Source organism: Tetrao urogallus, assembly GCF_951394365.1.
Source record: "Tetrao urogallus genome assembly, chromosome: 2".
Taxonomy (NCBI): domain Eukaryota; kingdom Metazoa; phylum Chordata; class Aves; order Galliformes; family Phasianidae; genus Tetrao; species Tetrao urogallus.
This window is the reverse complement of record NC_136814.1, coordinates 39,698,398-39,723,601: the sequence shown is the minus strand read 5'-3', so window position 1 is coordinate 39,723,601 and position 25,204 is coordinate 39,698,398. Positions and strand designations below refer to the sequence as shown.

At 40.1% G+C, this 25,204-nt stretch overlaps 1 protein-coding gene across 1 annotated transcript in view; it reads left to right on the top strand.

Moving 5' to 3' along the window:
• Positions 1–25,204, top strand: part of PGBD5 (piggyBac transposable element derived 5) — a gene marked incomplete at both ends in the record, with an annotated part of 66,100 nt that overhangs the window by 1,583 nt on the left and 39,313 nt on the right.

Sequence of the window (25,204 nt, the reverse complement as noted above, 5' to 3'; positions counted from 1 at the left end):
GCCATTTCCCCCCTAGCTCCAGAAGTCTCTAGACACTGTAATATCCTTAAATATCAAGCTGATCTGCCTCTTTAAGGAACTCTTTGATTTTCAACTCATCAGATTGGGTCTAAGATCAGATTCTGGACCACAGGCTTCATGGGTGTGATGTTATTTTGGTATTAATTATCATTTAATTTCCTGTGCCTCCACTGGCTTATTTCTTCATATCATTACTTTATAGGCAGTATACACTCTAACAAATAGAACTGGGATTCACATTTTACTGTTGCTTTGGGAAAGAAAATTAAGTTGACCTGTTAACTCTAGAATTCAGATTTCCTTTGAAATGAAAGAGTCTGATCTGCTGTTGTCAGAAATAGATGCAGAAGCCTCTTGAGATAGGCATATGGATATTACTGTGAATATTTCCTCCTAGTAATAGATGGTGTAGAGTTTGCTGCTGCCCTTTCATTCTGTTGATCTTAATGATGATAATAGATGCTGCATGCTGTTCGTAGCATGGTGATTTGGTTTGGCAAAAGTTCAAATAGTGTAGTGCTTTGATGTGTCTGAAGCATGTACACTCTAATTATTTATTTATTGACTACTCTAATTCCAGACTACAGAAACTACTGCATTGTACAACCAAACTCTTGTAATTCTAGTCTGTAGATCAACTGGCTTTGGTCAGTGCATATCTCATAATTAGGTCCGTGCTGAGCACACTTGTACTGTCACTTCTGCCACTTCATTGGACAGTGTTCTGACCCAGGAGACTGGGGCAGTACCACGGAAGAGGAGGACTCAGCTGATGTGAAGAGAACTGTTGTTTCCAATGGCACCACCTCTTTCTGTACCTAATGGACAAATGTAATGAAATATACAAGAAAGAAGTGTAGGGTCAAGCATGCAGCACTAACAAATTCTTCTCAGTAAAAAGTTTTGGATGAAAGAATCTTTTCTTTCCAGGTTCTGATCTTAAAAAGAAGTTTTGAATGAGATAAAATTTAAATTAGCACAAAAGCTTCTCAGTATGGTCTTCTGGCCTCAGATGATGCAATGTACTTCCATTACTATACTTCCGAGATTTCAGCCAGAAAATAAATGTATTTAAGAACTGAAGTCTCATGAAACATCAGCTATATTGATTCTAGAAATAAATCTTTGAGTCAGACTAGGATCAAACTAGTGTCAAGCTGCTTGGTTTGGGAGATAGCCCCATTAGGAAAGGGAAGGTATGGAACAGAAAGGATTTAAAGTTTCTTAATAAGAATGAGCTAAAGCTATCAAGAGAAAAGTAGCCATTCATGATACTCTTTTGGTCTTTTTAACCAGAGGCAGAAAGTCCTATTGCTTTACCTTTTTCCTTTTCTAAAAAATAATTACTTAATGCCTTTCCCTTCCCAGCCTCAATGTATTAACAAAGTGTTGTACTTATCCCTAGAATTAGTCTCTAGAGTTATCAGGCTTACTGTATTTCTGAGATGAAATATCAGTTGAGGTCCAGATGCTGTGGGGGCTGCTGACAGTGTGAGATGTTTCAGTTCAGTATGCCCTCAGTCTGGACTCAAGTAGCTATGTGTACTCATGAGGATGCCTGCCTTGCCCACGTACTGCATTCTGATGGACTGGGAAGAGCTGTATCAGCTTTGGGTGCTGAAAGAGAAGTGACTGGAGAGAATTACTGCACAACACTTAATTATAGGCTGTTTATATCCCTGACTTGTTTTCTGCCCCTTTTTCAGGCATTTTCAGTTACTAGGTTGTTTTTTTTTTCTGTTCAATTTAATAAAAATAGTGGGTGCTTAGTGTCTTTTTTGTGCTAGGGAGGTTCAGGTTTGGATATAAGGAAAAAATTCTTTTCTGAAAGAGTAGTCAAGCATTGGAACAGGCTGCCCAGGGAGATGGTTCCTGGAGCCGTTCAACAAATGTGTGAATGTGGCATGGAGGGGCGTGGTAGGTGAGCATGATGGAGGATGGGCTGGTGGTTGGCTAGATTTTAGAGGCCTTTTCCAGCCTTAATGATTCTGCGAAAGAAATATCACAAACATGAATAGCTTCATCAGACTTCCTTTGTGGGAATCCAAGGTAGCTGTTAACTCTAACACTGAGGTTAGAACAGATGGTTTTCTGGCTCTTGGTGTTACTTTCAGTTAAGCTATTCTGCAAAATCATTCTCTTTCGTTGCTGTGAAAAATACAAGCCATACTGTGATGCCCTGATTTTTGGACTGATAAATAGTAGCACTATGCAGCTCTGATCAAAATAAGTTGAGGAAACAAGGGCTTGCCATCAATTGCTTGCCATAAATTTCAAAGTAATGATGTGAGTACTGTGATATAAGGTGTATAGGAGGTGCTGAAATTCTTTCCCTTGAGAAAGAGTGCATGGCTCCAGCAAGTCTGTGGGTAGCTCAATATGTGTATTTAAAAGGATGACGACATTCTTGAGGAAATGTTGGATCTCAGCATGTTTTGTTATATCCCTTCTCACTGTCTTGAAGAGAGAACTTCCCATTTTCTCCAAACCTTACTGTGAAGGGAAGGTAAAATTGATTTGTTTGGAAGTGGACCTACAGAGAGGGAGAAAGAGGCTTCCAGGAAAGAAGATCTGACCTCTGCCCAGACACTACTTTCCTTCTGGAAGGAAGGATGGGTGGATTTTCTGTCTTCCCTTACTGTGAGAGTAGGACTGAGTGAGCTGGGAAAGTGCTACTATAATAGGGGAAGTATAACTGAAATGTGGGGAAAGCAACTATTACTACTTCAGTTGTGGGCTAGTGAATGCTAGAAACTCAATATAAAACCTTGATTTCTGGTTCCTCCTGCCTTAAACTTATTTTAACGTGTGTGCTGTTTCTTCACAGAATACCCTGGGTTGGAAGGGAATGAGAAAGATCATTCAGTGTAACTTTTGGCTCCACGTAAGACCACACAAAGTTCAAATCCTATTTATAACAGCATTGTCCAAATGCATCTTGAGCTCCAGCAGGCTTGCTGCCATCACCCTGGATCACCACTGACTAAGGTTACCTCTCCCTAACAGGAGCTGTAGTAATAGTGCTCTTCTCTGTAGCCCTGAAAGCCACAGAGTGAACATCCTTCAGTGATAAAGTATAGAGGTGAAGAGAGTTGGGTGGCTCTGAGTAGTGCTTTCCTCTGTTTGCCTAGTAATCTGACCAGGAAATTTTCTATAAAGCATGGGCACTATTGCTTTTGGTCTTTCTTCTTGGACGTCCTAGAAATACGAATATTCTTGTATTAATGCATCTCAATGTTCCTGAATTGGGCAGCTGATACTGTGTCCCTAGAGTTTAATGGTCCCCCTATTTATATATCCAGTGACTAGAAAATTGGTTCTTAGATGTAAAAGCCATCCTGTTGTTAGAGATCATGTTTTAGGATGACAGCAGTAGCAGGGAAGTTTGATTAAAAATTATTGCTGAAGTCCTCAAAGTTACAGTCAATCAGTGCTACTGTTTTCTTCATTTTTGTGTTCTCGGAAATCTGTTCTTAGACCTAAACCCAAGGACGAAATGTAAGGGCTGTTCCTTACTGACAGTTTGAGACAGCTACTCCTCAGCAGGTTGCGTTTGGAGAGCATAGCTAGCTTTTTATGGGCTTTCAGAGTATATGTCAGACACAAAATGTGCTGTGAGATATCTTTGGAGAATTCAGTCCAGTAGAACAGCTTGCACTCAAGAAGTTGCATAGTCCATGTCTGGCAGTCAGGCTCCCCTTGTTACCTAGAAGAGGTTTAAATGAATATTTGAAGTAATTTTTAATATACTTTTTAGGAGACTAATTTTTTCCAAAGGGCCACGTGATGGGAAATAGTCATTTATTCCATGATAGCTAGCACATGAGAGAACATCTGCTCAAGGGAGGTTGCATTGATTGAAATAGCATGCATACAGGATAATAGCATGTTCCAGCTACTGTCAGAGAAGCAAGGGATAGCTCTAAATTGAAGTAGTGAACTGTCTACTTCATGCATCTTCTGGGAGCCAACTAGATACAGCTTCATCTGCAACAGCTTCTGAATAAAAGTCTCTAGTACTTGGTTTGAGTGGTATTTTCTTTCCAGTACTAGTAGTAGGCAAGTGATCTGTTTCACGAACTTCTCTTTAATCTTAGATACTTATATTTCAGCAGGTTTGCTTAAACAAAAGGGTATTACATTACGTTAAGCTTGGTCATTTAACTATCCTGTTCAGTAGCAGGAATACTTCCAAAGCATATACTGGAGAGGCAGACTGTTTGTTTTTGGTTTTAAGTCTTTGATTTGAAACATGGAATTGAAATGTGTAAAACTTGTGTGATAAGTTTCCTTGATTTGGGGTTAACTACTAAGAAAAGATTCAGCCAGTGGCCCTTCAGTCCAGTGAGTGAAGACCACAGAATCAAAGAGCAGTTGAGATTGGAAGAAACTTCAAGATCCTCTAGTGTAAAGTCTCCTACTCAAAGCATGGTCAGCTAGAGCAGTTTTTGCAAGGCTCTATGCAGTTGGGATTTTAATATTTCCAGGAACAGGAGGCTCCAGCCTCTCTGGGCAGTCTATTCCAGTGTATGACCACCTTTCCAGTAAAAGTTGTTGGTTTTTCTTTTTTTGTTTCCTTATGATAATTCACAAGTGCCTCTTTGTACATCAGCTGGTAGGACTTCACTCTTTGGAATTCTTTCATTGTTGTTGCTTTATGAATGCTGAACAATGAAAACTTAGTTCCTTCAAGCTAGTCAGCAGTGAATCTCGCAGTATAATAGATACAGGTATAGCACAGAGTTGTTCATTTGACCTGTGTTCGGAACAATATTAGCAGAGCTAAATAATTCAGCTGAAGTTGAATAATCAAAGGAGAGGAAAGGAATAAGGTAGAAAGGGAGAGGCTTTCAGTGTTATTTAAGTATCTCTAACTGTAAACCAGAGTTGCAGGGAGAGATGCAGTGTTGCGTGCTCTTCCCAAGAACAGAAGACTTGTATGGGAAGGCAGATGAGAAGACAGTATTCCAGCAGCAGGCAGACAGGACAAAGAATTCTTGGGTCAGGCTGGGTCGTAAAAGATGGCCACATACCTGCTGCCATCTAACAACACTGATCATCTTGGTTCAATTCCTGAACTGTATCTGAATGCTTTCATCTTACTCAATTGAGGACAATAGCTAAAGATTCCAGAGGTATAAGAAAACCTGTAAAAGCTATTTAGTTGCTTATGAAGTATTCTACTTGAGAAATATCTGGGCCAGATTTTCTGTCTGCAAGTTGGTGAAGTGCCTCTGATGTGTCATGTTATTGCTTACTTCTGTCATCAGAATTAGATGCTTTTGACTTGCTTAACCATGGAAAATGGCATATCTGTATGAGCTGTTCTTGCATTCTAAGTAGAAGTTATTTATATCTTCCTAGATGTTTTGTGATGTTGCTATGTGGTATGATAAATAGATCAGAAAGATGTACGTTACAATTTTCCAGATCATTTATTGGATGACTTAAAGGTTTGATGTTTTGCTAAAGATGTGGATTAATGCAAGGGCTTAATACGTCATACCTCTTATGAAACCTAAATGTGCTTTCTATATGGTTTTAGAACACACTTTCCTGCTTCCATCATCATTGTAATACAAGTTCATGACAGCCTTCTTAATTCTAAAATTTACTGCAAATTAGCCATGTTCCCATCCTTTTGTGCATAACTCTGTGATTGAGCATATATTTTGTGAATAACATACTACTGATAAATTTCACAGAAGTACCTATTCTTCTCTGCTTTTATACAGAGAGCCAGTTCTGGTCAGTACTTGAGACATGAAGATGTATAAATGCTGCAAATTAATGTCTTCTCTGTTGACACTGACTGAATGTCTACAAGGGAAAAACTTATTTATTTCTCGATTTTTGTACTACATCAAATGAATCCTTTCCCCTTGCAGTTACTTATGGGGCCCTTTCAAAGAAATAGGTTACTTCCTACAAATAGTCACGTCCACTTGCTTGCTGTACTGTTTCTGTGATGCTGACAACTTCCTTTGTTTGCTTACCTCCAAGTCAGCCTGGAGAGGAAACTGGCCTCTCTCCTGAGCCTAATGAGGATGCTAATAGCTGAATTGACTTGCTTATTACGTATAGACTGCTGGGCCACAAGAAGCTGTCCTGGGTTCTGTAGAAGTGGGAAATTTGTCTTAGGTGTGCTTGTTTGTTTACATGTTTTGTATAGTTTTCCTCCCATGCTTGTCTTCCAAAAACTTGGAGCAGATGGGTTTAGCAGTTTGGAAATAAAAGGTGCTTCTCAAAGGGAAGTTAATCATGGGTGCAGTTTTACATTTTTATCTAGAGGTCAGAGGAATATAGTCCCTAAAATACCTTATTCTTCCTGATACTGCTGAAATTTCTGCATGTTGTTAGAAAATAGAACAGGTGGACTCCAAAGGAATACATAAGACAGATGTATGAGAACACTACCATTTGACATCTCGCTTCTTTGTGGCAAGGCATCCTTTTTAGGAACTTATCCAAGCTCCCACTTCAAACAGGATGTTAATCAGTCACAGTCTCTATCTGAAAATGAACAGATACATAACTGAATGGGTCTTATAAAAATGAAGCCATAGTTTCAAGAGTGAAGGACTGCAGGGATACAGTTTTAGAGGGCTCTGCAGCTTGTTTTGGCCTCATATAAATATTTCTGAATTATCACCCTTGATTTTCTGTGAAGATGACTGATATTAATAATTAACTGATTAGTAGACTTGCTTCCAATTTTGCTCTTCTGGACATCATGGGTTCATATGATTTCTATTAACAAACAATATTTTTCATTAAGAAGGCTAAAGAACAAACACAGCAATACAAGGCTTTAGCTGTGCAGTTGAGAACTGGTAAAACTGAAGTATGGTTGATGTATCACACTGTAAAGATGCAAAAATCTTGTCAGAGAAGGATAAATAGGAGTCACTGTAGCAAAGAGTAATTTATGTCCATATGGGTGGGGGAAAGAAGTTGTTTTGAACAAAAAGATTACTGGACTGAGAGGATACAGTGGGCTTGTCAGTAGTTACAAATGGTTTTGGTTGGCTTTTTTTTTTTTTTTTTTTTTTTTTTTTTTTTTGGGAAAGGGGAGAATGAACAGGAAAACAGACTTCAAGCAGATGCTATTATAACTGTGATTCATTTGTGATTACATGTGGCAGAGAGGTGGGTGTGTATGAAATAGATTGCAGCATGAAAAGAGTATCTTTCTTCTAAGTTACTTACGTAATTCACTGCTGTGGAAAATTTGTCTATCCAGTGTGTGGAGTCATCTGCATTTTTTTGAGTGGTAAATGCTGGCTGACTTCCCACTGGGAAGCATCTGGAGCTGTGCAGTCCGGGATCTGTGTGTTGCTGTGGATGTGTAGCTGTCATCATTGTTATGATGCTCCCTGCTTGCAGAATGCAGACTGGGTTTGGGTACTGGTAATCTTGTCAGTTAATGCCTTGAAAAATTACTTTGAAGGAGTTACATATATTGAAAATCATGCATGGTTTTTATGCATATGGTTTGTGGTAATTGGGGTGGGGACCTAGTATTACTTGTTCTGTCAGTACTGGGGCAGAACAGTTTAACTGAATTGCTACTGCAAGGCAAGAAATAGGCAGCCTTCACTAGAGGTCAAGGTGGTGGATCTTATAACTTGCCTTGCTGCAGTGGCCTGGCAAAAATGAGTTATCTTTGGATTGGGTTGATAGGTTCCCAATCTGGTCTTGAAAAGTGTGAAATGCTCTTACATCTTTCATGCTGGAGACGTTGTATGATGGATGTAAGAACATGTGTGAATATAAATTCTTATTTAATCATTCAAAGCAGTGTGTTACTAGAATGGATCGTGGAATGAGAAGACCTCTTTAAACTGAAGACTTTCTCCCATTTCTAGGGTATCGTAGCTATTTTTTACATAAAAATTTGTCCTACCATGCAGTCATTGTTTACAGAATCACAGAATGGCCTGGGTTGGAAGGGACTTCAAAGATCATGAATCTCCAAACCCCCTCCGACAAGCAGGGAAAGTTTGAAATGAAATGAAACACAAAGTATGAAGTTTTATACTGGTAAGATCTGCATTAATTACCTCTTGTTATCCTCTTTGAGACTAATAGAAATGAAGCACTAAGACTTGGAGTGCCTTCAAGAGATTTGTGGCTTCTTCCAGAGTGTTAGCTTTCCTGCAAATAGTATATTTAAAAATAAATTTTAAAAGAGTAAGGAAAGATGCCTTTGAGTGTGTTGCTAATCTCATTCAGAAAGGAGTGATGGCTTTTGGCATAAACTACAATACTCTTTCTACTTAAGGAGGCTGTATCTGATAAGGAATGACCCCTTTACCCCTTCAGAGAAGACCTTCAACTGCTTCTGTACTGCTGGGTAGTGGCTTGACTTAACTGACATCACAGATTGTCTACAATAGTTGGCCTCCCTACCAGTGCAGGTCCTGGCGACTGGGACCCACTCTCGCACAGCCAGGAGCATCTGGGCAGGGAGACCCATGGCCAGGTGAAGCTGTGGGAAGTGCAACCCAGCCATACTGGGGGTGAGGCTTAGGGCGCTGGGGGATAACCTGAGACCCAGGGCCATAGGAACAGTTTGATCTGTCAGAGCCCCTAGGATAGTTCCTTGAAACAAACTGTGAATATTGCTTTTGCTGAAATGTCTCTTCCACAAAAGAGGAGGTGGGAAGGAATTTGGCACTTGTTTGGGCAGCTCTTCCAGTCCACATACAGGCTGCTCTGTGGGTTCCTTTCTCTGCCCATGTGACTCTGGCTGCCTGCACCCGCCTCTCCTCGGTCAGGGGGAGACTGGTTCCAGTCCTGAAGTGTTGGGTCACGTCCTCAGAATCTGCCTATTTTGCAGGTGCTCTGCAAGTTTCTTCTCCATAAAATTACCTGTCCTTTTTGTTGTATATGAAACAAGGTATCAGCTGATGCTTTTAGTGCCTGGAGTGCTTGCATGTGGTTAGGAGCAATCTGAGACTGGAGAACTACAACTGTTGTGCTCCTGTCAGACTTGTCTCCTCCCTTCCTACAGTGAATCAGAGGTAACTTCTTAAGGCAGGAGCCATCTTGCCGTTATTAGCTCTGATTTCTGCAGAGTGCTTTGCGTTACATTATATCAATCATGGCAAACACCTTCTTGCAGAGATTGAAATTTGAGGGTGAGAAGGAGCAGATGCAGCAACAGCTGATCTGTTAGATACCTGGTGGTGGCTAGATTACATTCTCACTAAATTTGTTGTTACTGAGACAGTCTGTTTCCATTTGAATTTGAAGCTTAAGTATTTTGACGGAGAAATTGTTTTCTGAAAATTTGAAACTGCCTTCCTTAATGGAGATGAACTTACTGAATTTGTTCATTAAACTTTTAGATAAAACAACTGGGAGGGGTTATGTGTACACTGGAGGACGGATTCAGAATTCATGCAGTCTTGACATCCTGAAATAGCCCAGGGGAGTGAAAGGGTACAGTGCATGTGAGAAACACACAGTGTGAAGGCAGCAGTGATTTACAGTGGAAATGCAAAATGGAGGGGAAGGGGAAGGGGAAGAAGTGTTTAGATAGAAAAGGAACAGGAGGATGAAGCTGAGCACAAGATGAATGTGACTCAGTGTCATATTTTTGTGAAAAAACATCCTCCTCAAATATTTAAACAGAAAAGCTTACAAGATTTATGATGAGACTGACTTGCCATTTAGGAGAGAGTGAGTCTGGGTCACCACCCCAAGTGGGAGGTAAGCAGCCAAATGTGAAGGGAGAGAGAGAGCAGAGAAGGAGAAAATCTACCAACTGGACCATGTTTCTGTATTCTGTTTATAAACTAAGTGGCCATGTGGATAAGTAAAGGCTATTGTAGAAAAGGGCATTATCTGCCTTATCTGCTATGGAAATTAAATACAAGGAATAACAGGCTTAAGCTGAATTGATGGAGAATTGAATCAGTCATGATATAAACTCTCAGCCAATGTAATACTGCGGCAGACTTGGTTTGTCTCTGGAAACCGAAGAACAAGCTGTACTAACCTGTTGCAATAGGTTGACACCTAGTATGTATACCAATCTCTGGTTGAGACTTGGATTAAATGACTTCTCATATCCCTTGCAGCACTCTTTTCTGCTGTTTTACAAATGGTTAAGATAGATGTATACACTAGGAAAGCTGCTCAGTGGCAAGCTGTATATTGGAGTGCTAGGCAAACGACTTGCTACTTGCATCATCTGCCTCAGCTTTGGATATGGGGTGAAGATGTATATCTTGCAGGAAGGAACTGTGTGCTCATAGAAGGCCTTCTCATCTGTTAGGGTGAACTTCTCCCTTTCCTCCTACTCTAGTACAGTGGCCCAGGCTTATATGGCTGTTACTCAGAGTATTGCTGTCTCTATCATATGCTAGGGTAATGAGTTGCATGTCAATGCATACTGTATCTCTATTCACGTGATTAATTCTAGGCCTCATTTTGTGTGTTTAAAAAACAGTTTTTGGATACAGCATTAGCCAAATAGTTGTATTGCTATCCTCACAGCACCTGGGAATCTTTTCGTTGTTGTGTCATCCAGTGGCACCTTGGTCTGTAGTTACTTTTGTCTATGACTCTCTTGAGGTATGAAGACCCTCCTTGCAAGTAAAACACCAAGAATACTACTGTAAAGTGTGATGACAGGCAAGAAGACAGGCACAGGTCTTTGATATGCTCAACTGAGTCCATGATCCAGTCACCTGCAGTAATTTATGACCATGGAATAGGTGTCTTGACAAGGAAAGACAACAGAATGTGTATGTTTCTCAGAAAGTTGTTTCCTCACTTCTTTGTGAGCTTTGCAAATTTGTTTCATCTTGCAAAGAATATTATATTGCTTAGGTTGGTCCTTTTCCTGATATATAACTCAAGTATGATTGTAGGGTATCTTGTTTATGATACAAGTGAGTAATACTGCTCTGAATTTGTCTCAGTGCCCATGGTTGTTATTCTTTTCACTCAAATCTGTTCAATCTTGAAAAATTCTTGAGATAAGAGTAACAAGCTTAAATTTACCAGGTTTCCTCTTTCTCTTAGATTGTACTTGTTGGGTGTTCTTTGTTTTAGCTTAGGATGTTACCTTGAACTTGGATTCACTTTGGATCTTGTTATGAGGCTACTAGTATTTGAGGAATAAGACCAAAAATATTAACTAACCTGCAACATTTTAATTATTTATATTTTTGTTTCTGCTGCAGGCATTGTAGCTTGTGCTGTCCTATCCTCAGACTCATGAAACTTATCCTCTGATGAACCTCATTAGTCGTCTCGAAAACCAGGGCAAAATCCTTGCCTTGACAGCTGAATCACACCTAACTTATCATGAATTTGTGTTCTGAAAAATTCCCTAACCTTACTTATTTCTTCATCCCCTTTTTCTCCATTTTATTTTGCAAAAATGCCTTTTAGCTCTTTCTTTATGAGACATGGCTGTTTCTGATTAGGAGGTGCAGAAATGTAGCCAGAAGTATCTAATTCCCTAATTCCACTAGGCTGGGATAAATATGAACCACTTTGAGCTCTGTGAGTGCAAATCTGAAAGCTACTTGCTTTCTGGGGCAGGTGGTGGGTGTAAAATATTCAACTATGGATATATTTTTTTTAAATGGTGCTGTAAAACTGGGCATCAAAAATGAAAGATTCTAGGAATTTAAAATGTACTTACACTGGTAATGCTGCTGGTGAGATTAAATCAGTTTTAATTCTTCTGTTTTTTTAACTGTTGAATGTCACTCATTGAATCAATGACAAGAAACTAAATGAGCATTTTTTTTCCTAAAAGCACTTATCTGTGGTGCTATATGCTGAAGTAGAAACATTTGATAAAATTTTATGAGCAGATGCAGAAATTGAGCAAGTCAAATTTTAAAATACAAACGATGCCTTCTCTTTCGGCCTTTTGCTGAAAGGCTGACTCTAAAGGGAGAGAAAGCGTCTCAGTATTGACCTGGAGAAGCTTGACATTGAGGAGTGTGCTACCAATTGTTCTAATGTCAGCTTTTTTCCTGAGATAAAAAGGAGATGAGATTTTCTTTCTTTTCAAGCTGAAATGGGCAGCTAAAGGGAGAAAGCTTTAGCACAGTGCTTTAATCAGAAAAGGAGCTAGGAAACAAGTATAACAAAAGCTGTTCAAAACTTTACTTTGAAACTTTCCATTGCTAGTGAATCCTTTTAATCTGTAGTATAACCTTTTCCTAACCTTCTCTTCTCTGCTACAAGCATTTGGTTTCTCTAACTGTTTCTCTTTCTAGAAAATTATTTGCTGTCATAAAAATAACCATTTCTCCTACACCTTAATATAGGTCTTGCTAATCCTTCACCTTTTAGCATCATATTTTTAGTCATTATGAACTTCCCTTTTTATTATTCTGTGCTCCACTGGATTCCATGTCTCCACTGTCCATGTTGAAATTGCAAATAGTCTGGGGCAGGAATTCATTGTTCACATTTTGCTTCTTAGTAATTTGAGCTTTTTATGTGTATGTTTTGTGGGTTTTTTTGTTGTTGTGTTTTTTTTTTTTTTTTTTTTTTTTTTTTTTTCTGTCATGTGGCAAGGTCCATTTCTATGGCAGGAGAAGGAAAGGGTCTTCCAGATACCGAGTTCTCACCTACCTCATGCAAAAACAAATTATGAGAGCACCTTGAAATGCCCTAAATGTCTTAAAGGTAGTTTGCTCAAATTCAATCCTTATTAGACAGCAAATTTGTAGTGAGAAGAGTCTGTCCTGCAGCAAATATATGGTGCTGAGGGATATGATCAGTGGGCATGGTGGTGATGGGTTGATGGTTAGACTTGATGATCTTTGTGGTCTTTTCTAGCCTTAACGATTCTATGAAAAAGCCAGTTGATGTTGAAATGAAGTCATGTGAAAGCAGGCTCTGCCTGTTCTTATGCCCATAGTGCCACATAAAGATGGCAGCTGGTACTTCTAATATACTGCAATATGGCCAGATGCCTCTAGACCACATTTCTCACTGACACCTGCTACAGCTGATGTTTGAGATCTGAGTGTGGGAGATGCAATATGTGAACAACTGTCACACCCACCACAGCATCAAACTTAGCATTCCTTTCAGCTTGTTAACACTTCGTGCAGCTCAGCAAAATCTGTCATATCTAATCAGAATGGTGCTTTTCTGTGGCTTTGGTTATCCCATGATTAACTGACCTTCCTTTTTGGATGAAGGCTGAGCTTTGAGGTGTCTGCTGTCTCTGCATGTTCTGAGCCAGCATATTAGTTGGATTGAGGTGTGAATGCATCTGTAATGCTGCTGCCCAGTACAAGATCCTAGTAGAAATTTAGAGGCTAAGGCACTGTGTGATAGCTCAAATTCATTGCATTGAGCAGTTAAGAAATATTCTTCCATCTCTTCCCTCAATGTATGGGCAAGGGCATGGATTGGGTTCCCAATGCCTTCTTCCCTTGCTTGCATAACTACCTGAGCCTGTCATCGCTCAGACATTCATTCCAGAAGCAGGAAGATGTACACAAAAGCAAGTGACATCTATTTAAAAAAAAAAAAAAGTATAAATGGTATTGGTGTCTGTTGCTTTCCTTTTCCTCTTAAGATTAGCTGAACTCACTGTTGTTCTGTGTCATAAATAATTATATTGATGGAGCATAAATGCTTCCTAAAGAGACAGATTCATTTGAAATTTTGCTTCCTCTGATCACTGCTGTAGACAGCTGCAATAAGTTGCCTTGCCTGTAACTTAGGAAGAGAAAGTGAGGTCTTTGCTAAGCAATTTCTTCAAGCTCTTTTTTTTTTTTTTTTTTTTTTTTTTTTTTTTTTTTTTAATTTTGTTATGTCTTCCAGGACTCTTCTTGACACTGCTACCACTAACACTTTTGTTTAGAGCAACACTTGGTTATCACAAATATACCTAACCTCACAAGCATTCATTTCAGTGAAGTGTGGGACTGGTGCCCAAGAAAAACATGCTTGACTTCAAAGTATTGTGATTAACTGCCTCAAATGGTTTCTGCTAGACTGAAGCCTGAGACCCTAAAGGAGAGAAGTGTTGTCAGCTAACTCCCCACCTGTATCCTCAACCTTTTTTCACAAGCTGGTTTCTGTTTTGAAATGCAGACCTGCTTCTCTAGGAATAGTAATGTTTGTGTAGGTTACTTGGAAGAATGATAGGAGAGGATCTTGCCAAAGCATGCAGTATGAGAGTAAAGAAGGCTGCGCTGCTAGTAGCGCTGCTGAAGCACTTGGAAAAATGACTCTGTGTGGAAGAACAAACTGGCATCCAGACCTATGCCTGCGTTTGAGTTTCTACTAATCAGCAGGAATCGATGAAAACTATCAAGATAATTAAAGTAAAATATAACAAAGATAAACAAAGACCAAATGAATAACCAAGGAAAAACTGTTTAGCTCTGTAAAGCAACTCTATCCACTTCTTATGAGCAAAAAGCTTTCAGTGTAGTTCTGGAGTCTGGAGCTTTCTGTTAAACAGTCACCTACTCCTACTGCTGATCTTATGTGTTGTTATTCTAAAGAAAATCTCATGAAATATCTGCTGCTTCTTTGCCCCTTAGTTGAGCTTTTGGAGTAAAAGGCATTAAATGTGCGCAAACGCAAGTCTCCCCTTGTCTCCAGAGAGAATTTCACTTGCCTTTTCCTAATCCACAGGACACAGGTGCTATAGATCTTTTCTTGTCATTTTCCTTGACCCTGTTCTCTTGTGATGAATAAAGGTGGATTTAAGAGCAATCACAGGTTAAGGAAAGCAACTTCGAACATGAAGTCATTCCACCTACTTTTATGTAGTATAAGAGGAGTTTGGCCTTTGTCGAATGACAAAGGGGAACTTTTTTTTTTTTTTTTTTTTTTTTTTAAGATACTTGTCAGTCCCTTTAGTGTGTTTGTTGAAAAGCATAACCTGTTTGCTTTGACTGTATGAGGAGCTTTGAGGCCAGATGTTACACAGCTTGCCACTGCATGTGTGACTGAATTGCTCCTTAAAAATGGCGTTCTTATAAACACACCAGCAATCACTGTGATATCAAATCTGTGTCTAAGTGGTAGAAACTAACAGTAAGACCCATGATCGAAAGGGAACTCCCATGCTCCCTGAAGAACACATCAGTTGTAATCTGCTTGTCAAGGCTTGAGAAAAGTCATTGCAGTCTATTGAGTGACAGTCATAAGGCCCTGCAGGGATGATGATAAGGCTGTGGGAATGACTACAGCAGATTTGTATGGTAGAAAGATGTTTCCCTCCTTTCCTACCATTATGCATATTGCAGGCTCAGTCTTGCTTATAGGATTAATAATTTCAATGGCTGACTGCACAACAACTTTGTGCTCTGGAAATTTATTTCCATTAGAGAAAAACACAAGGCTGTTGAACATCCTTTTGATTTGTCAGCAATACAAATTTAAGTCAAAGTTGAGTGTCAAGGGATGTTAAAAAAGCACATTATGCCTTGAATCTAGGAAAGCTCATAAACACATGCTTAAATCCTAAGCTTTTCTGTATGCGAATGCAGTACTACTATAATGATAATACAGTAATGTACTATAAGCAGAATAGCATGGGAGCTGTTATACCAATGCATCCCTCTGTCCAATACTACTGCTGCTTTGCAATAGTATAGTTTTCTTACAAGAGAAACAGTTTTCCAGGGGTCAGAAAGGGAACCAACTCCACTGGATATACTGATATAAAACCATTTGGTGATACATCAAGCCTTACAGAAACTGATAGATTTGCATACTCAGCTCTGCTGAAGTGAGCGTTTGAGTGAGTCAGGTAGGCTGCTTTAGTCCTGGATCTTATTATTGGAGTATTCTAAAGCAATGGTCTGCAAAGTTGTTCAGTTGTCTGCCTCTATCAGTAGAAGTTTTTTGATGTATATTTATCTGTAAATTGTACATGTATGCTACTGTGCTAATAAATAACATAGACTATCAAATGCACTCAAAAAAAGAAATTAAAAAAGGATGAGATAGAGATGAAATAAATACTATTTAGATTTTTATTACTTAATACAAAAAAAATTTTCTTCCTGCACCAGTATGGATTACCATGTGTGCTCTCTGGGTTTGTGGTACCCCAAGTTGGAAAGCACTTATCTAAAATCAATGAAAGGATCTTAATATGGCCAACATTCATTTCTGGTCGATGCCCAGTGAGCAGGACTATGGTCATCTGTGTGCAACTCTGCAACCCTGCTTCAAACCAGCCCCATACAGAAAATTTCTGTGAGGTGGCTTGGCTCTGTCTGATGGTAGAACTATGAGACCTAGTATTTAGCAGTGATGCAAAGCAATATGTTCATCTCTTTCTCCCTCCTCAACAGATAAGTAACATTCTAGCTAGCTTGCCAGGGGTGCCTAAGTTTTTGATAACACTAGTTTATGAAAACTCTAGGCCTTGCTAATAATCTGAAAGCTTTTATTTATTTATTTTCCTCTAAAACATTGATGGTGGGTTATAGCACTTAGGATCTAGTAGAATCTGACCCTGGGGGAGGAATATAATTCCTGATGTGGAAGGGAAAATTCAGGGCAATTCATTATGAGGAGGAAAGAATTACATCAAAGATGATGGAAGAAGCTGATGGGATTGAATGGATGCAGCAGATTTCAATTTTATTTTGAGACAGTCAGTGTAAATAAAGTACAAATGGAGAGAAATATAGCTTAAATGTGAGACTTTTGTGAACACAGCAATAAGCAGCTGAAGAAATAGAATGGCTATAGAAAGGAGCAAATCTGTCTTTTAATATAAAAACAGCTGTGAAGTGAAGTCTGAAAGGCTTAGGAAGCAGGAGACAGGTGGAGACATATTCTTTTCTTTGTTTGCCTTGCTATTCCTGCATACAGAGCCAAGAGAGCAGGGAGAGACTTAGCAGTCAAAAGTGGAAGTATTCAGATACTCCTGTTACAGTGGGACTAAATACAAAGAGTGCTGGAAAAAAAAAAATAATGAAAGGAGTTCTGGAAATAATGAGCATTCATCCTAACACAGAAGCTGCAATTCTGTTGCTCTGGCTGGAGCAGCAGCATGGGCTGATCTCTCCAGGAGGCGTGAGCCAACACCAGGGTTTCTGACAAGCAAACATTGACTGAGATAGTGCTGCAGTAAGGGCATGGAGGGAGGTCTCAGATCTATAGGAAATGCAGTGGCAAAGAGGCAGAAAAGGTTGGATATCAGCCACAAGGAAGAGACAGCTTTTGCTGTTTGGGATCAGAGACTTTCTTAAATGACCTTCAGTCATTAGCTTTTAAGTGGAGGCTGTGAAGCACCTAGGGGATTCCTTGTAGGAAATGTTGTGGTGCTAGATGAAGACTGATGAGTAATTCTCACACAGACCTTGGCTCTTCCTTGCTGGCAAGGACTGACAAAATTGAAGAAAGGGACTTGAAACAGCTCCGTGTGAGGTGTGCTACATATGCCATGAGATTACATTGATTTTTGTGGCCTGGGTGGGTGGATGGACTATACAGAAGAACAAGTCTGCATTTATTCACTTGCAGAAATAAGTACTTAAACCTTTTGGTGTTTGGTGTTTCTAGGCCATCAGAATTTGAGTCTGTGCTTTAGATTTTGAATGCTTTTTTCACTGTGTTGAGGATGCTTGAGGAGGATGTATGTACAGCATGCTTGTACCTGAGGACTGAAGGAAAAGAGGCAGGGGTTATGGCTTTCAGCATTCAAGGTCAGGGTGGATGGACCTCTGAGCAACCTGATCTAGCTGTAGATGTTCCTGGTCACTGCAAGGGAATTGGACTAGATGGCTTTTAAGGTCCATTCCAACTCAAATGACTCTATGATTCTGTGAATGTAAGATTGCATTGACTTCAAATTGAAAGAGAGAAGTCTCCAGCTGCAGACCTCCTTGGCCATTAGTTATGGAATTTGATCTGTGTTTATTTGCTATCCAGGTGCTCCTTGCCAGAAAGGGATTAGTAGAAAATGGATGTGTGAACTTGTGACAACAGATGTCAGTACTGGGCTTGTGGGCAAAAGGAGGTATGAGCAGGACTCAAAAGAGGATTTAGGATTTCTGTTTCTATTATTTTTGGCAGGCCAGGCACAGGTACAGATCTTTATTCTGTAATTTACAACAGAATTATGTACAATTGGACACACTCCTGACCAACACCTACCCAGATGACCACCTGTTGTATCCAGCAGCTAATCCTTGTTTTAAAACATATCCTTAGAAACAGCAGGTACACACAGGATTCCTACTGGCAGAAGCCTCACCTCATCCCATCCCTTCAGCAAGATGTCAACAGAACAGGAAGCTCTGAGGAACATCAGTTCTCAAAAATGCAGGAGGAAGGGAGAGGAGAGTGTAGATCCTGGGGGAAGTCAGGGTGAGCCCAGCAGCCTGGGGAAGGATGGAAACTTGCAGGAGGGAACAAATGAAAACAGGACACAAAGCCCACTGTCAGCCTGAGGCATGGTGAAGCAGGAACACAGATGATTTAATTAGCCTAAGACAGCACAGCATATCAGTAGCAGAGGAAAGCACGCAGGGAGGCTGACTCCCAGTTTCATAACTCAGGAAAATATTTTCTCTGGCTTGGTGAACGGGCAGTTAGAAAGGAAGAACTGCTCTTGTTGTCGAGCCGTAGTCAAAATTCACAGCCCTTGTTTAAGTGGGAACTTTTCCAGTTACTTGTCACTGAGTAAATACACTCTTTTTCATCATATCATGAAATCATAAACCAGCTTGACATAGAAACAGAATCTTATTTTTACACTTTAAGAAAATCAGTCTTCACGTGCTGTTGTCTATTTAAAATGAGTTAGGAGGCCAAGTCTACAGAGCAAAAACACACTTGGAAACTTTCTCACTTTCTCAATAATTAAAACATTACTTTAAGTAAGAGGAATAACATGGCTAGCCAATATGTGAGCCTTCAGTTTGTGAAACCTGCAGCTGTAAATGTCCTAATCTGTGGTTACAGAAGGGAAAGCTATTGTTTCTATTTTGATAATGCCTGAAGCCTTTGTAGGAATACTTAGTGTAAAGTGTTTGGTACTTTACAAACAGAAGAATGTGTTTTGCAGAGGTTATTCCCATGTTGCTAATGTAAATTTACCTTGCAGGTGCATCCTGCATAATTACATACAGATTTAAGGAACTGATATGTGGGCCTAATTTTTATACACCATAAAATGTATTGACTTTGTCTTCCATCCTGCTACTTAATATGACCCAGAGCTCATCACTGTGGCTTTTTTTTTTTTTTTTTTTTTTAACGTGAGCATATCATAAAGTTCTTTGGAAATCCCTACTGTATTAAATATCTATTGCTACTCGGTGCAAAACAAGAGATACAAGTACTTCTTTTTATGAGTTGAAGTGTGTTCTTACAGTGATTAAATCCTACAGGGTCTTTCAGCGTTTATTTGTTCATTTGTTGCCAGCCCACAAGAAACATGGAAAAGATGAACTCAACTATATTTGTGTTCATATTTTTAGGTGATTCTGTAATCTTGAAGTGTATTAAATTGCAGGATGGTGAGGGAGTTGGAAGGAAGGGAAGCTTGCCCTTGAGTTACCCAGAAAGGAATGCTTTGGTCTCCAGGTTTGTCAGCTGGGAACCTTCTCCAGTGCAGAGTTAGCATCTGGTGTGATGGATGGGTAGTGGGAAGTGTTGTCTGCCTGGCAAGCTCAGACTTTTTCCCTTCCTGAACTCAGGGTACAGCAGAATAAAGAGTGAGTCTGTAATTGAGGTGATCAACTTTGGCTCCAGAGTGATGTCCTGCCTGTCCTGAAAAGCTGTGGAGGAGCATGTGATGCTCTTCTCTGTAGACCTTCTCTCCGTGACCTATTTCTGCTGTGTTTGCCCCTGACAGCTGTGCAGCCTGTCACTGGCCATGGGGGAAGTTGGAGGCCAGGTGCTCCAGTTCTGCTTGCTACTCAGAGTAGCTGGGAGGAGGTTGCAAGAGCAATGCTGTGTTGCTGACGGACTGCTACTTCAAGGTTCTGCTTTGACTGCACTACGTTTAGCTCTGAATTGTGTTTCTGGCTCTTTGTCTGCAATTACAGCTCCCAAAAGCCTTCCCTGGGGGCACAGGGGTTGGTAAACACGCACATCAGCTTGGAGTCAACGCAGGCAGTACAAGTGGTAAATCCACCTTTTCGTATGGATGATTGCTTTCTTGTTTTTCACGCTTTATCGTTGAGGAAATGCTCTGGTTTCTTAAAACTGAGAAGTTGCGGGTTTATAAGAGTTATTAGGAAGCGGCCAGAGTGCTGTGAGATGCCGTCATGCTTCCTGCCTGAGCTAAGAGGATTAGGGTTGCTGGTGTGCATGATGTACAGAAGTCATTCATCAAAGCTGCCATCCATGTGGCTATTCCGAGTTGAGATGTTCAGACACCCTGCAGTGTTACCTGTACATCAGTTCTAAGGGGAGGTAGAGCAAGGATGGAAAAAGAGAATCTGACAGCAGTGGTTCTCTTACACCTGTCCCTCTATGTGCATTCTCCTAACTGTTCTAAGAAAATAGACTTTCATTTGCCCCTAAACCTTGCCTTGTTGGCAAGGCACGTGATTTGTAAGTGCTCATCCCAACACTTTAGAGGATTTTGGGTTGGAACATGGGAAGTTAAAAGTGGTAAACTTGTAAATTTAAAAAAGCGTGTAGGTGAAAACTTGTTGTGATGTTATGTTCTCTGATGGAGATGGTGTAGTCCTTAAATGAGAGTGCCAGAGTTGACTTATTCTTTTAGTCTCCAAAGTGATGGAACTTCCTTTGCTTCCTTGTTCAGGGCTGCACAGCAGAGAAAACTAGTCTGACTGAGCAGCTTGTGAAGTCACCTAGAGATGCATGTGCACTGGACTACAGAGAGCAGTGAAATCCCAGGGAGGCTGACACAGTCAGCCTCATGCTGAGTCATGCTGTGGCCTCGTCACCCTTTTCCAAGTGGATGTCATGACAAGAGCTTCATTCTGCACCTGGGAAGAAGCATCCAATGCTTTATGTACAAAGGGCTTTCCCTAGCAGCCCTTTTTCAGGAAAAGGCTGTAGCTGCTTGGGTACAGTTCTATAGCCCCAGTTCTGAAGCTACATTAGCACATGTAGGATGGAGATGAATCATTGGGAGGCTCTGCGCTGAAGTGAATGTCTTTGCATGAAAAGATTGTCTCTAATGCTTTGCTGAGCTGTGTGGATTTCCAGGTGATATCATTATTGTTTTTTACATTCAGTCTTAAAAATATATATATATATATATCAATTTTTGAACAAAGCAGAAAACAATTTCCTCATGAGAATTGTTCAAAAGCAAAAAGTCAGTTTTCCAGAGGCATATGTGTGTTTTGCATGTAAATGCAGGAGTTGATACAGAGACTTTCAGCATCTCATTAGCTGGTTCACTTGCTTATTGACTTTTACTTACGGAAAATAGATTAAATATCTTGATGATTTAAATGGAAAACATACTGGGCTATTTTCCCTTCTTCAAACACAAAATCTCTCCCCTTACAAACGGAGGGTTCTGACACCAAATACTCCTAATGCTGGAAGGGACAAGTTGCTTGCAGATAATAAATGTTGTTTGTAGGTGTGCACTGGAACTGACCAGAAACCCTGGAGAGAAAGATGTGAAAGCAGATTGCATCAGCGAGAATTCCTAGCTCAGGTTCCTCCTATGAGGCTATCCCAAAACAGCTTTCTTGGATTTAGCTCTGGGGATCGCTCTGCTAGTAATGGAAGTTGTGCTGACATAAATCTATCCATGCTACTTTGTGAAGTTATCTCAGATAAATATTAACAGCTGTGCCTACAGCCAGATGTGTACAGCCCACATTACAGATGATGAATGAAGCCACCATATTAATGGTTGTCTCCAGCCTGCTGGGTGTGTTCAGTATCACTTGGACTGTCAGGAGCAGCCAATCTGCTATGATGTTTAAGTGTGGTAAAGCATATTAATAGAATTAATAGAAAACTGCAGGTGCAAGGAAAGCTGCTGAACAGAGAATTCCCCTGAGAAAGGAACAAGTGTGTTCAATCCCACAGCCAAATGAATAATGAGCAAAGCACTGTGTGAGCTGGTGCTGTATAGTACTGTTTCAGCATGTCTGCTGTTTTAAGGGGTTTTTGTTGATGTTGGTTTTAATGATTTTAGCTATAAAACCTTGTACCAGTGTTTGGGAAGTTCTGTTGGGTTCTGATGATGCTGGCTGGTAGATTATAAGATCTCATCGTGGAAATGAAGTATATAATTAAAAGTGTCAGCTCTGCCTGCAGTGGGCTTTTTAGTCTCTCATTCACTTGCTGCAGCTTGAAAGCTCAAAAAGATGGTAAACAAATAAATACATTTAATTAAATGTGGGGATTTTTTTCACTGTGGTGCAAATCCCCAACAAGCTGCACTTCATGGAAGGCTGTCGCAACATATCATATGTGTTCATTTTCAGGCCAATGCTGCTGATGGAACAGTCATTGGCTAGGGCACAAGACCTGCCTGCTTGGACCCTGAAGATGTCCAGAACTTTACCTGTTTTTATGTAGTGTCTGATCCTATGTAGCAACCTGCTGAATTACAGCCAAAATCCTTTACCCTTGGCTTGTCCCACTGGTATTGTTCTGGGCCTGCCCGGGGCTGCCCTCCAAGCTGGCACACAGCACCATCACAAGGAGCAGGAGACCATCTTGCACTGGATAGGAACAAGGGAACTACACTAGGTTGACATGCCAGGCTTGGCTCTCAAGGTTCTTGCTATCGTGCTGAAGAAAGTGAGGTAGGAATCTGGATCCAGTATGTAGTGTGGAAACAAGTTCAACTGCAGGAAATACTTTGTTGAATGTTACCACTTTGTTTAAATTTTACTGCTTGGTTTGCTGAGTAACTTCTTTATTTGGCTTGTCCAACTGCAGTTCTTTCTGCTCTTCTAGAGCAGCCTGGGACTGAAGCTGGCCTCCCTTGACCAGAGCAAGCATGAAGCAACTATATGCGGGTTGCTCAGGGGTAGGTGAATGCAGCAGTCCTCTTCCATTTGTCCTTGGACTATGTTGGATCCAGCTCTACGTTCTCCTTGTGGATAGACGTTGGCACACAGTGTATGGATTGCTTTACTGCTGTGAAGAAAGCAGTCTTTTTAACGCTGGTGAGGAATGAGAAAGTACCCTGTCACTGAAACTGTTTGACACAGTTGTTGTGCTTATGGTTGTTACACACCATTGTGAAGGTATTGGTTGGTGCTTACACATGGATCTTGAATAAGTGCTATCAAATCATACTTCACTAAATAGGTTGGAATAAATGTAACCATGAAACGAAGATAAAAGTGTGTGCAACTGAATTGCTAGGCAAGAGTGCGCGTTAGCATCTAGTAAAAATTCACGTAGACACATGGGCTGCTGAGAGTCAAACAAGAGACCCATCTTTAGAAGAACACTCTCCAAATTCTTATTTCTAATATAAAAAGACAGTAATCTGTGTGTTTTTTTTTTTTTCTTTATAACTCATCAACTGTCTCTGAGTTCCAAGTGAGTCCACAGTATGGATTGTTTGGCTAATTTAGACAGAATTCTTGTGCTGAGCTTTTCTAAAGGAAAGTAAAATTAATCCACCCAAATAAAAAATGCAAACATCCTACTTCCTGTAAAATATGTCCAGAGCTGCAGCTGCTATAAATTAGGATGACTCCTTTGGCTTGACAAAGAAGAGTTGTCATTGGAGGTCTGGTTGCTATTTTTTAATAAACTGAATGAAATACATGCAGCATAATGTATTTCAGATCTAGATACTTTGCTGCCCAGTTTCAGCAGAATGCCAGTATCTATTTGCAGAATAAACTGCAAAAGAGAATTGTTATATGCACTCAAGCACTGTCAAACTTCCTTGACAGACTTGTCATGAGGCTGTCAGACTGGCTGTGGTTTGAAGATGGTCTGATGAACATTTTTTACAGGCCATTAAGAACAGAACTAATACAAAAGCTGATTTTCTAGTAGGCTTGATAAGCTCCAGTGCTTTCAAAGGTTAGATGAGGGAACTTAGTGTGAAACAGAAATCTTGAAAAAATTATTTTGGAAAATAATAAGACATTGTTTTTAGATATTTTTTTCCCCCAGTTCTTTGTGTTGTTTTTTACTCTTTGAGAAAGCTGAAAAAATTGATAAAACTGTCTGCCATATTTCATCAATTGACGCTTGTTATGAAAACATCATGATTTTTTTTGATGAATGTTTTTTTTCTGACAGAAATCCTCCTTCAGCATTTTTTGACTTTTTCTAAATAAGACTTCAAAATCTTGTGGTGTACTTTTGGAAAGTAATTTCCCAGAAATACAAAACAGTCTTTTCTTGCTTGGACTTAGGATGATGGAATTAATTGGGTTTTCAAACCTTGCTCTTTGAAAGCAGCGCTATATATCAGAAGAGAAAATACTTCCCAATCTTCAGAAACTAACAGATCCTGGTTACATTTCCTTCTTGGATACATAGCTGTATATAGTACACATTAATGTTCATACTTAGATCTGTCAAGGCAATGGGATATTTTATCATGAACCTCAGTGACAGGGACAGTACTTCAACAACTTCCCTTGGGCAGCCTGTTCCTGGGCCTCACCACGCTTTCTTAGGGGATGTTGTTCCTAATATCCAAACTGAACCTCCCCTGGTGCAACTTGAGGCCATTCCCCGTTCTCTCCAGTTCTATCGCTAGTTATGCAGGAGAAAAGGCCAACCCTCACCTTGCCACAAACTCCTTTCTTTTTTCCTTTTTGTTGAGAGCAATAAGATCTTCCCTGAGCCTTCCTCTTCTCCAGACTGAACAATCCCAGTTGGCCAGTGCCAGTGCCAAGTACAAGGGAATAATCATGTTCCTGCTCCTGCTGGCAGCACTATTTCTGATACAAGCTAGGATGCCATTGATCTTCTTGTCCACCTTGGCACACTGCTGGTAAAAGGTAAATTAACCTATTAAAAATGTGCACTCAAATACCTCAGTGTTGTGAACCTGACCATGCAAATAAAGAACAAGCAGTCAATTCACTGGAAATTCTTAGCTTTTTTTTCCTAAATTTCCCCTCAGGAGGAAGGCAAGAAACACCAGTGAGATTGGAGCAGTGGTAAAAATGCAAATGGTAGAGACCCATTCAAGAGAAACACTACAGGGGCTCCCTCAAGGATGGTTACCTGGATGCTTCCTTCAAATTTTTATCCTCAGTATGTCTGACTTCTTTCTGCA